We start from the raw sequence: 10234 nt of genomic DNA on the forward strand, positions 1-10234 counted from the left end.
ATCTTCTTAACCTTGGCAAAGATCAGTGCCAATTACAATGTCCAATCGCTTTAACCTTGGTGGCAATCCACACCACGGAGAGAGGGCTTCGCTTCTCCGAACACTCGCCTAAATACAATGAAAGAAAATGAAAAATACAACTTCCCTCTTCAAAGGTAGATAGCTCTCAAGCTCACACAAATTTCACTTTTGAAAAAGATGTACAAATTCAAGCCTAGGTCTAATCCCTTAAGATATCCCAAATTGAGGCACAAGGGTGTTTACCACTCTCTAATATGTTTAGAACATGTTTAAGAATGAGAGAGATGTGTTTTAAGGTATAGAGAACACACACACACACACACACACACACACACACACACACACACATATATATATATATATATATATATATATGAGAATAGAGTTCCTAAGGTGTCACCTCATATAGCTTATATGAGGTGGCGCTCACAAAACATAAGGGGCCCACATTTTTTGGGCGATCCAAACCACTCATTTGAAAGGCCCTTAGATGGATATGGTGCCTACAAAAAATTAGGTCCATAGGATCATCTTAACCCTTCCATTTATGGAGGTTAAAAATAGGCAAATTTATGGAGGTTTATACCCATCCATTTCAACCTCCACAAATGGAAGGGTTAGGATGATCCTATGAAGTTCATTTTTTGGGCACACCCTATCTATGTGAGGGCCTATCAAATGAATGCTTTGGATCATCCAAACAAAGTAGGCCCCTTATGTTTTTAAGCGCCACCTCATATAAGCTATATGAGGTGACACCTTAGGAACTCTATTCTATATATATATATATATAGAGGAAAGTGTTGGTGAGCTTAAGCTCACCAAACTTATGGTGAGCTTAAGCGCCCAATCACATTGGGGCCTACTTTGTTAGGATGATCCAAAGCATTCATTTGAAAGGCCCTTACATAGATGGGGTGCGTACTAAAAATCAGCTCCGTAGGATCATCCTAACCCATCCATTTGTGGAGGTCAAAATGGACAGACATTATGTGTCCACAAATCTACCCATTTTTGTCCTCCACAAATGGAAGGGTTAGGATAATCATATGGAGTTGATTTTTCGTACACACCCTATCTATGATAGGGCCTTGCAAATGAATGGTTTGGATCACCACAAAAAATGTGGGACCCATGTGATTGGGGCGCTTAAGCTCACCAACACTTTCCTCATATATATATATATATATATATATATATATATATATATATAGAGAGAGAGAGAGAGAGAGAGAGAGAGAGAACCCAAATATGACCGTTACAGGGGCATAGTCGTAATTCTGTGAATTTCCCAACGACTTTTTTTTTTGCTTCATAGTGGTCTCGGAGTTCCGAGAATTTCTCTCGAAGTTCCGAGAATACAAACAGAAGTTGGATTTTAGTCCCTGGACCATTTCTTGGAGCTACAAGAAGCCTATTCCAGCAGATTTTTCAGATTTTTATGTTGATAATATTTGGGCTTCCAAATTAATACATAGATGGGATTGTTATTACCAATTAGGGTCAGTTGTTTAGTGACTCCATTATGCTTCAAGGTGGGGTACCTAATAGGGATTAGATGAACAATCTAACACAAGACTTAAGCCTTCAAATCTTCTACTTTGAAGCACATCTTCAAGTCTTGAACTCTTGCATGGATCACCTCCAATTCTTTGTCTCTTCAAAATATCTCCTTGAATGCTCCAAGCCTTCATCATCCTTTGACTTCCAATGGTGTTCAAGGATGCACAAGCCTCGATCCATGCCATTTTCCTTGATCTAAGTGTTTGAAATGCTTGAATCTTCAATACATGCACTAAAACATCAAACACGTTAGAAATACAATACATTTCGACTTGTGTTTGGAATCATCAGAACATAGAAGATTGCCAACGTGAGAACCATTGGTCTTGCAGAATCCAATCCAATCCAATCCAATGAATCCAATCCAATCCAATCCAATGAATCCAATCCAATCCAATCCAATGAATCCAATCCACTGGAAAGGTAGATGGAATTCAATCCAATGAATCCAATCCACTGGAAAGGTAGATGAAATCCAATCCAATGAATCCAATCCAATGGAAAGGTAGATGGAATCCAATCCAATGAATCCAATCCACTGGTAAGGTAGATGGAATCCAATCCAATAGAAAAGTAAATGGAATCCAATCCACCGGTAAGGTAGATGGAATCCAATCCACTGGCTAGGTAGATGGATCCAACTATTGAACCACTATTACAACTATAGAGGCCATTGAAACACTATTGAACTACTACTGAACCAATATTACAACTATAGAGGCCATTGAACCACTACTGAACCACTATTACAACTATAGAGGCCATTCAACAACTATTGAACCACTATTACATCTATATAGGCCATTGAACCACCATTGAACCACTATTGAACCACTATAAAGGCCATTGAAACACTATTGAACCACTATTACAACACTAGAGGCTATTGAACAACTATTGAACCACTACTGAACCAATATTACAACTATAGAAGCCATTGAACCACTATTACAACTATAGAGTCCATTGAACCACTATTGAACCACTATAGAGGCTATTGAACAACTACTAAACCAATATTACAACTATAGAGGCCATTGAACCACTACTGAACCACTATTACAACTATAGAGGGCATTCAACAATTATTGAACCACTATTGAACCACTATTACATTTATAGAGGCCATTGAACCACTATTGAACCACTGCAGAGGCCATTGAACCACTATTGAGCCCCTATAGTGGTTCTGAACTACTATCTCAATGCTTGAGGGCATCTATAGTGGTTCTGAGCCCATAGAATCCATCAATAAAGGTTTTCTTCAAGTACAAAAAACCTTCCACCCATCAAACCCTAATAGAAGAAACCCTACATACGAATAAAATGGAATTAGGGTTTATGTTCTTACCGTTGAAGATGGAGTTAACGTTCTCCGTCAAAAAATGGATGAGAGAAGGGCGTCGGTGTCGGTTGGGTGCACTTTGCCGCCGGTAGGGTTCGATTTCCCCACAAAGGCGGTGGAAGAGAGAAGATGGAGAAGATGGAGAGAGAAAACGGAGTGAGTGTGTGCAACCCCACCTGTTGGGTTCACTTCGCCGTCGGTGGGGTTCGATTTCTCAAAACCTACGGGTGGAAGAGAGAGGACGAAGAGAATGGAGAGAGAAGACTGAGTGGGTGTTGCAGTAGGAAGGGAAAGGTAAAACCAAAAGTAAAAAGTAAAAGATTCAAAATGATGTAAGGGTATTGTGATTTGAAAATTGGCTAAGTTTTCTCCCTCCTCCCTTCTTTAAGAATTTAGAAATCAGCCCTCCTTTCTGACAATTTCAGCTAAAAAGTACATTTTGCTGATCATTTTCCCTTCAAAAAATAAACTTCCTTTATCTCGATTTGCGGATTAAAAAAAATAGAAGCCAAGCTTTGTTCACAGGTTCAGTAAGGACTTTCTAGGGTTTCCTCTAAACATGTTTGCCATTCCTGCCATCAATAAGAACAATGGCTTTGATAATAACATCTCTCCCTGCCCCTCTCTCTCTCAGTGCCAGAGTCTTTAATGCTTGTGATAGTCTTTCTATTTGTTTAGAGATTCTTTTCATACACATTCCCATGTTGTAAGATCTATTAAATCTCCTGAGAAAATAGAACTCCTGTTTTCCTCCCTACACTTCCCTTTCTCTGTTGCTCCATGGTCATACATCTTCCATCGCTTTCCTTTCTCTGACTCCCATCATGAAAATGACTCCTCATCCCTTCCGTCATTTCTGCATCTCTCTCTCTCTCTCTCTCTCTCTCTCTCTCTCTCTCTCTCTCTCACACACACACACACACACATCTAATATACCATATGGGTTTTCTTCTCCTCACTAGTCCCTTTTCATTCCTTTTTTTTTTCTCATTCTACAGGTTTGTTGGTTGACCGGGAAAATGGGAACTGGTATTTCCAGATATGGAAACCGACTGTGATAGTAGATTTTGGTTTTTATAACTAGAAATATTACCCACAACAAGAGTAGAAAGTAAGTAAGCTATATCTCTCTTTTTACTAGGTTTCTAATGTTTCTTATCAAATGGGTTTTTTTTTTAAATATTAATTTTGTTTTTGGGTTGGTGTTGGAGGGTTTACGTGGATATGGTTTTTTGGTGGTTGATCATGATTTGCCTTTTATCTTTTTCTTTTGTTTTAATTTTTTTTCTTTATGCGTTTTGGAAAAAAGAGTATGTTTCATCGTTCATAGGCTTTTTATTATTTATTTTCTAATGATTCTCATCTATTTTACCCCAAATAGCTGAGTTGAGCTGAGTTGAGTTGTATTCTCATCTATTTTAGATCATCTACCTTTTGCTTTTAAAATTTTTAATGATTAAAGAAGCTGTTGTTTTATGTTGAGGCAAATGATGATTTTACGTTGCTTTAGGTGGATGCAGGGTCTACCAGGCTAGATCTAATGTTTGTAAGTGCTTTCTTGATGATCTAGGTTTTTAATAAAGTCGATGCTTATGTTTTTCTATTTTTGAGATGGGTTAAAAGGGTATGCTAAAATTAGGGTTAAATTCATCAACAGGTTTTAAACAATTTTGGGAACCTTTTGATGATTCAAAGCATATGCCTTTGAAATTTTTGATGGTGATGATGCTTGAAAACATGTGTGGGTTACCTAATTCAAAATGTGAAGAAAATTTTTGAGGTTTCCATATTTCATAAATCTGTAGGGATTGCAAATTTTTTTGTAGGTAAGCTGGATTGTAAAAGTGTGGTTTTGATAAACATAGGTCAAGCTTTCTTTTAGAGCTAGTGGGAATATTGATGAATGGAATATTTATTTATTTTTATTTTGTTCATTGCATGTAGAAATATATTTTGGCAGCTTTATTTGGGGATTTTGGACTGTACCCCAAAAAGGGAATACAAAACCATACTGTTTACTTCATCAATTCGTCTTCCATATTTTCTGATTTATTTCCCACAATCCCACTTGATCAGTTAAACAGTTATGTTGCTTTTTTTTTTCTTTTTTGGAAATTCGATTGCAGTAAGCCTCCAATGGCAATGGCAATGGTAACCCCATTATTCATTTATTTTTTCTTTTTTTTGTGCGTGGGGTGTTTGGTGGGGGTGGGGTGGGGGGTGGGGTGGTGGTGTTGTTGATGCTACATTGAAGAAAAGAAAAATGGAGTCTAAAATTGGTGCAAATCTGTAACAACATTATGGGTTCTGTTAGACTACCAAATACCCACAATTGCAAACAATGTTTGTGTTGGCTTCAACTTTTGGGAGTTCATTTTTTTTATCTTCTGTTGGAACAAAAAACAGAACATTAACCTATTTTTTCATGGGTTTATCAATACTTCTTAGATATTCTTTATTCTCTCCCATCTCTGCCGTCTCTCTTGTTTTTTTTTTTTCATTTTATTTACTACTAGTACTTCCTTCTTTTTATTTGTATTTGCTCTATTTACCCTGTTAATGAAATTTATTATTGGTTTTTCAGGATTGGGAATCATTGAAATTCTTGGGTTTATAAGGTATCTATGTTCAAGTGTCTGTTTCTTCTTTTTGTAGAAGAAGTTTTGAGAGAACTTCCTTCAGTCCACTCATGGGTGGTTAATGGTTGAATTAGCTGCCGACTCATTCATTCAAACGCTCGCTAGAAAGGGAATCAGCTACTTTGTGAATGTGTGAATGACGCGGGAGATAAATCTCATCCTTTTCCATCTGTGCTTGGACTGAAGGGAGTTCCCTTCTCTTTCTTCAAAATTAATGATCTTTTCCATTGATGTTGTTCTTATGTTCAAAGATTAACCTTATCCTTCACCAAAAAAGAGGAAATTGAGTTATTCAATTTAGTTTGGTGTTTCATATTTTCCCTCCACCATTATATTCCTTTCTTGTTAGTCGCCATTGGGGTTTAAGAATTCAGCTACTTTGTGAATGTTTGAATGGCGCGGGTGATAAATCTCACCCTTTTCCATCTACTCTTGGTCTGAAGGGAGTTCACTTCTCTTTCCTTAAAAATAAAGATTATGTTATTTCGGCGAATCAAGTGTCAAGTAGGCACATGGGCTCTCACTGAGGTTCGAACTTTTGCCTAAGGTTCTTTTCAGTTGGTTTTGTTCTTATGTTCAAATGTTAACCTTAGGGAAGTGATATATCCACCCCTTTGATTACTTGGGACACCCAGTAGCAGTGTATTAGTGACTGCAGAGGGGCTGCTGTACTTCATGTCATAAGGATTCAACGGGCCTGATTGGTGTCCCAAGTAATCAAAAGGGGCGGATATATCACTTCCTTAAACTTATCCTTCAGAAAAAAGAAGAAATTGAGTACTTCAATTGGTTTGGTGTTTCATCTTTTCCCTCTGCCATTATATTTCTTTCTTGTTAGTCTCAATTTGGGTGTAAATTATTTATTTGTTTTTCATCATTCAGTGTAGTGGCATTTATCCCTTTCTTCTTAGACTTTAAGTTTCATCTGTTTCAGGTGCAATCACACCCTTTTTGTTACCTCATATTTACCTTCTCTTCTAATGTGAGGGATTCCTTTGCAAGGCCTGTCAACAGCTTGCGATTAGCTATATTGTTAATGATATTAATTTTATTTTCTCAATTGAAAGACCATTGTTCATCTCTTGGCATTTCTTTTGTTCATGTTTTCAACTTGGGAGTAGCCATATGATTGTTTGTTGATGGTTGTCTTTGATCAATAGAATTAGAGTGTGCTTAGCTACAATGGTAGAACTTGAGCAATTCAATAGAATAACGTAATTCATCTTATATCACAGTAAAATAGCCTCCATTATTTTTTAGATGGGTAAGATGAAGATTTTTTTATCTCCTTTATATTATTATCATCATCAAATTCTGTCTTTCTTATTTTCAAAGTTCTTTGACTTCGGAGTTTTATTTGTTTTCTGGGTTCTTCATCTCCTAGTAATTGTTATGGGAAATGATATCAGCACTTCAATGTTTTGATATCCACCCTCTCCTTGCTTGTCTTTTAGTATTTAATGGGCTTGTGAGAGCTTTTTGGGAACTGTTGTAATAACCTGTTGACAGCCCATTAAATACTAAAAGACAAGCAATGAGAGTGGGATATCAAAACATTGGAGTGTTGATATCATTTCCCATTATTATTGTTATTATTAGTTGTTGTAATAACCTGTTGACAGACCATCACAGAAGACATTTTGCGAACAGGCTGTTGCATGACTTGGTTGCGATTACAATGATTGTTAGAGGGTGGAAAATTGTTCAAGAGATTCCCGTTCCAGGTGGAGATCTACAACAAGTGTGGAGCGATACGTTCTTATGGTAAAGTTGAGTTCTACCTAGTTCGACAGGACAAGTTTGATGAAAATGACTGTTTCACCCTATGATAGATGAGGAGGGTTAAGGACATCCTTGTTCAACAACGTCTGGCTAGGGCGTTAATGGGAAAGGATGGGAAGCCGAAGAAGATGATGAATGTCGATTGAGAAGATAGTGAGTCGAATGCGGTCAACACAATTTGGCTATGTATAGTGGATGGCTTTATGGAAGAAGAATCAATGCATAAATTATGGGAGATTTTGGTAATATTTTTACATTATGTGTGTGTGTGTGTGTTTATATATATATATTTGGTACACCCCCCATCTATGTAAGGGACTTTCAAATGAATGGTTTGGATCATCCTAACAAAGTGTGGCCCCCATGTGATTGGGCAAGCTAGCTCACCAACAGTTTCCATATATATATATAGGGCGATGATATTTTCACCCCACTGCAGCACGCATTCACCTCCCTTTTAACGTGATTTGATGTCTAAAGGCGTTAAAGTTGCCCACTGTTCATGTTGTAAGGCGACTTGGGGGGGGGATGCGTACTGGAAAGAAGGTAAAAATATCATCTCCCTATATATATATATATATATATATATATATATATATATATAGAGAGAGAGAGAGAGAGAGAGAGAGAGAGAGAGAGTTAAGTGAAGCTACAGACGTGTAGCTAACTTAGCTACACTGACGGCTTAAAATACAGTGGGCCCACATTGTTTGGGTGATCCAAACCATTCATTTGATAGGCCCTCACATTGATAGGGTGTGCCCAAAAAATCAGCTCCATTGGATGATCCCAACCCTTCAAACTGTGGAGGCAAAAATGGACAGATTTGTGAAGGTTTTTACACGTCCATTTTTGCCTCAACAAATTGTAGGGTTGGAATGATCCTATGTAGCTGATTTTTTGGGCACACCCTATCTATGTGAGGGCCCATCAAATGAATGGTTTACATCACCGAAACAATGTGGGGCCCACTGTATGGGACACCAGGAACCATTCCCCTTCCTGCAGACAAATTGAACATCAATGCCAATGTGATGAATCCCATTGCTAGGTTGATTCACAAGTTTATAGCATATAACATCACACCTAGAGCTGAAAATTTTGATGCAGTGAAACATTTTGAAGCACTCTTGATTCATTGCATTATGAACAAGATTCAGCTAAGCCTAGGATACATCATTCTAGGTTACATGGATGAGGTTGTGAAAAGAGGACAGGGTGGTGTTCCTTATGGGATCCAAATCACTAAGCTCCTGAGGTGTAAAAAGATCAACCTAGACAAGGCATTCTCAATAAGCTCTGATCCTATACTGAACCAAACCACCATCACTCTTATGAAGATACCTATACCAGGTGACGAGGGTCTCAGTGCGGTTGAATAAGATGAGGTTGATGAGGCCGTAAGAAAAGCAGAAGAAGTGGCTCAGATGCAGGAGCAGATTCGAGCATATGAGCAGCAGTGTCAGGCTCCTACCACTGGCTCATATAAGGAGCTTGTCAGAGATGTTAGAAACCTGAGGACTGGATTAGAAAATCTCACCACTAGATTCGACACCCTCTCCACTGGACTTGATACACTCTCTACTAGACTCACAACTGCTGAGAGTCAGAGAGCCACTGATCACACTCAGATGATGGAGCTTCTAGTTGCCCAGGGGCAGACTCGAGCAGAGGAACATGCTGAGATGCTACGAGCTAAAGCTCAGCAGCATGCTGAGATGATGCGAGCTTATCAGAGGAGTCAGACCACTAGATACTATACCAGGACTCCACCTCGGGATGAGGGCCCTTCTCAGGAGTGATAAATGTCCAGCACCTTTATGGTAGCAGATGCACCGGAGATTGCCTTACCATGATTTCTACTTGATCATCTTTTTGATTTCTTCTCTTGCCCAGTTTGGGCTTTTGGACTATGTTTATATTTCCATCTCTCCATGGATGTTGTTCATGCCCGATGTGGGCTTTATTCTTGGTTTGTATGCCCAGTATGGGCTTTATACTATCTGTTGATGGATATTGATGGTACCCAGTAGGAACATTTAGTTTCTTTTATATGTGGATGGATGTGCCCTGTATGGCATTATTTTGGATGTACAGGATGGTTGCCCCGAGGGGCTTTATGTCTTATTTTGGTTCATGATTCAGAGATTGTATGAGTGCATCTATTGTAGTGGTTTTGAGTACATGTATCTCATACCCATTTATGTATCTCTGATGAAGGTCTAACAGATGGGAAGAGGGTGTCTCTTCCATCTTGACTCATGTATATGGAGTTTTATGTTTCCTATATATATATATATATACATGATCTTTTGTTTTGCCATGGATGTGTACTTCCTTGTTTCTCATTCTTCTGTATCCATGTGTTTATTAGACTGTGCTCTATTCTTTATCATTGTATTTTGTCTAGTAATCATCCATTCGCATTCAAAGTGTGATTATCCTGTGAATGGAGCAACTGTTGATTGGTTTAAAAGGTGATTACATTCAAATCATGGGTTCTATGTGCCTTGAACTCTCACATTTAGATTAGATGCACTTAGTCAGGGGGAGCTTTCACTTTCATATGTGCAAACCTCTAATGGCAAGCAACTTGAACTCAAAAATTATATTATAGTTCAGAGCATATTCATGCTCTAGAAGAGACTTGTCTGCATGGTGCCAAGTAAACCCCTGTATGAAGCAACTTGTGAACTTAAACAATTATGTTATAGATCTGAGCATGTTCATGCTCAGAATGAGACTTGTTTGCTTCAAGGTTGGAAATGTTACCCTAGTGTGGAAATCATTCACCATTTTCAATCATATCACCCTGTTATGCCCTATTACATAGGTTTCACCTAGGGCCAATGACAAATTCATAGGGGGAGAGCCAAATGGTTAT

The 10234-nt window shown here is 38.2% G+C and overlaps 1 long non-coding RNA gene across 1 annotated transcript; it reads left to right on the forward strand.

Annotated features, from left to right (window-relative positions):
- Positions 1 to 4447: 4447 nt before the first annotated feature.
- On the forward strand, positions 4448 to 9397 carry LOC143880281 (uncharacterized). Its single transcript, XR_013251621.1, has 4 exons — positions 4448 to 4475; positions 5514 to 5547; positions 7219 to 7592; positions 8536 to 9397. It is a non-coding gene; the product is annotated as an uncharacterized LOC143880281 (long non-coding RNA).
- Positions 9398 to 10234: the final 837 nt, after the last annotated feature.

The sequence above is a fragment of the Tasmannia lanceolata genome, unplaced genomic scaffold, assembly GCF_043159265.1.
Source record: "Tasmannia lanceolata isolate RefF3 unplaced genomic scaffold, GAP_Taslan_0.1 ptg000006l, whole genome shotgun sequence".
In the NCBI taxonomy this organism is placed as follows: Eukaryota; Viridiplantae; Streptophyta; class Magnoliopsida; order Canellales; family Winteraceae; genus Tasmannia; species Tasmannia lanceolata.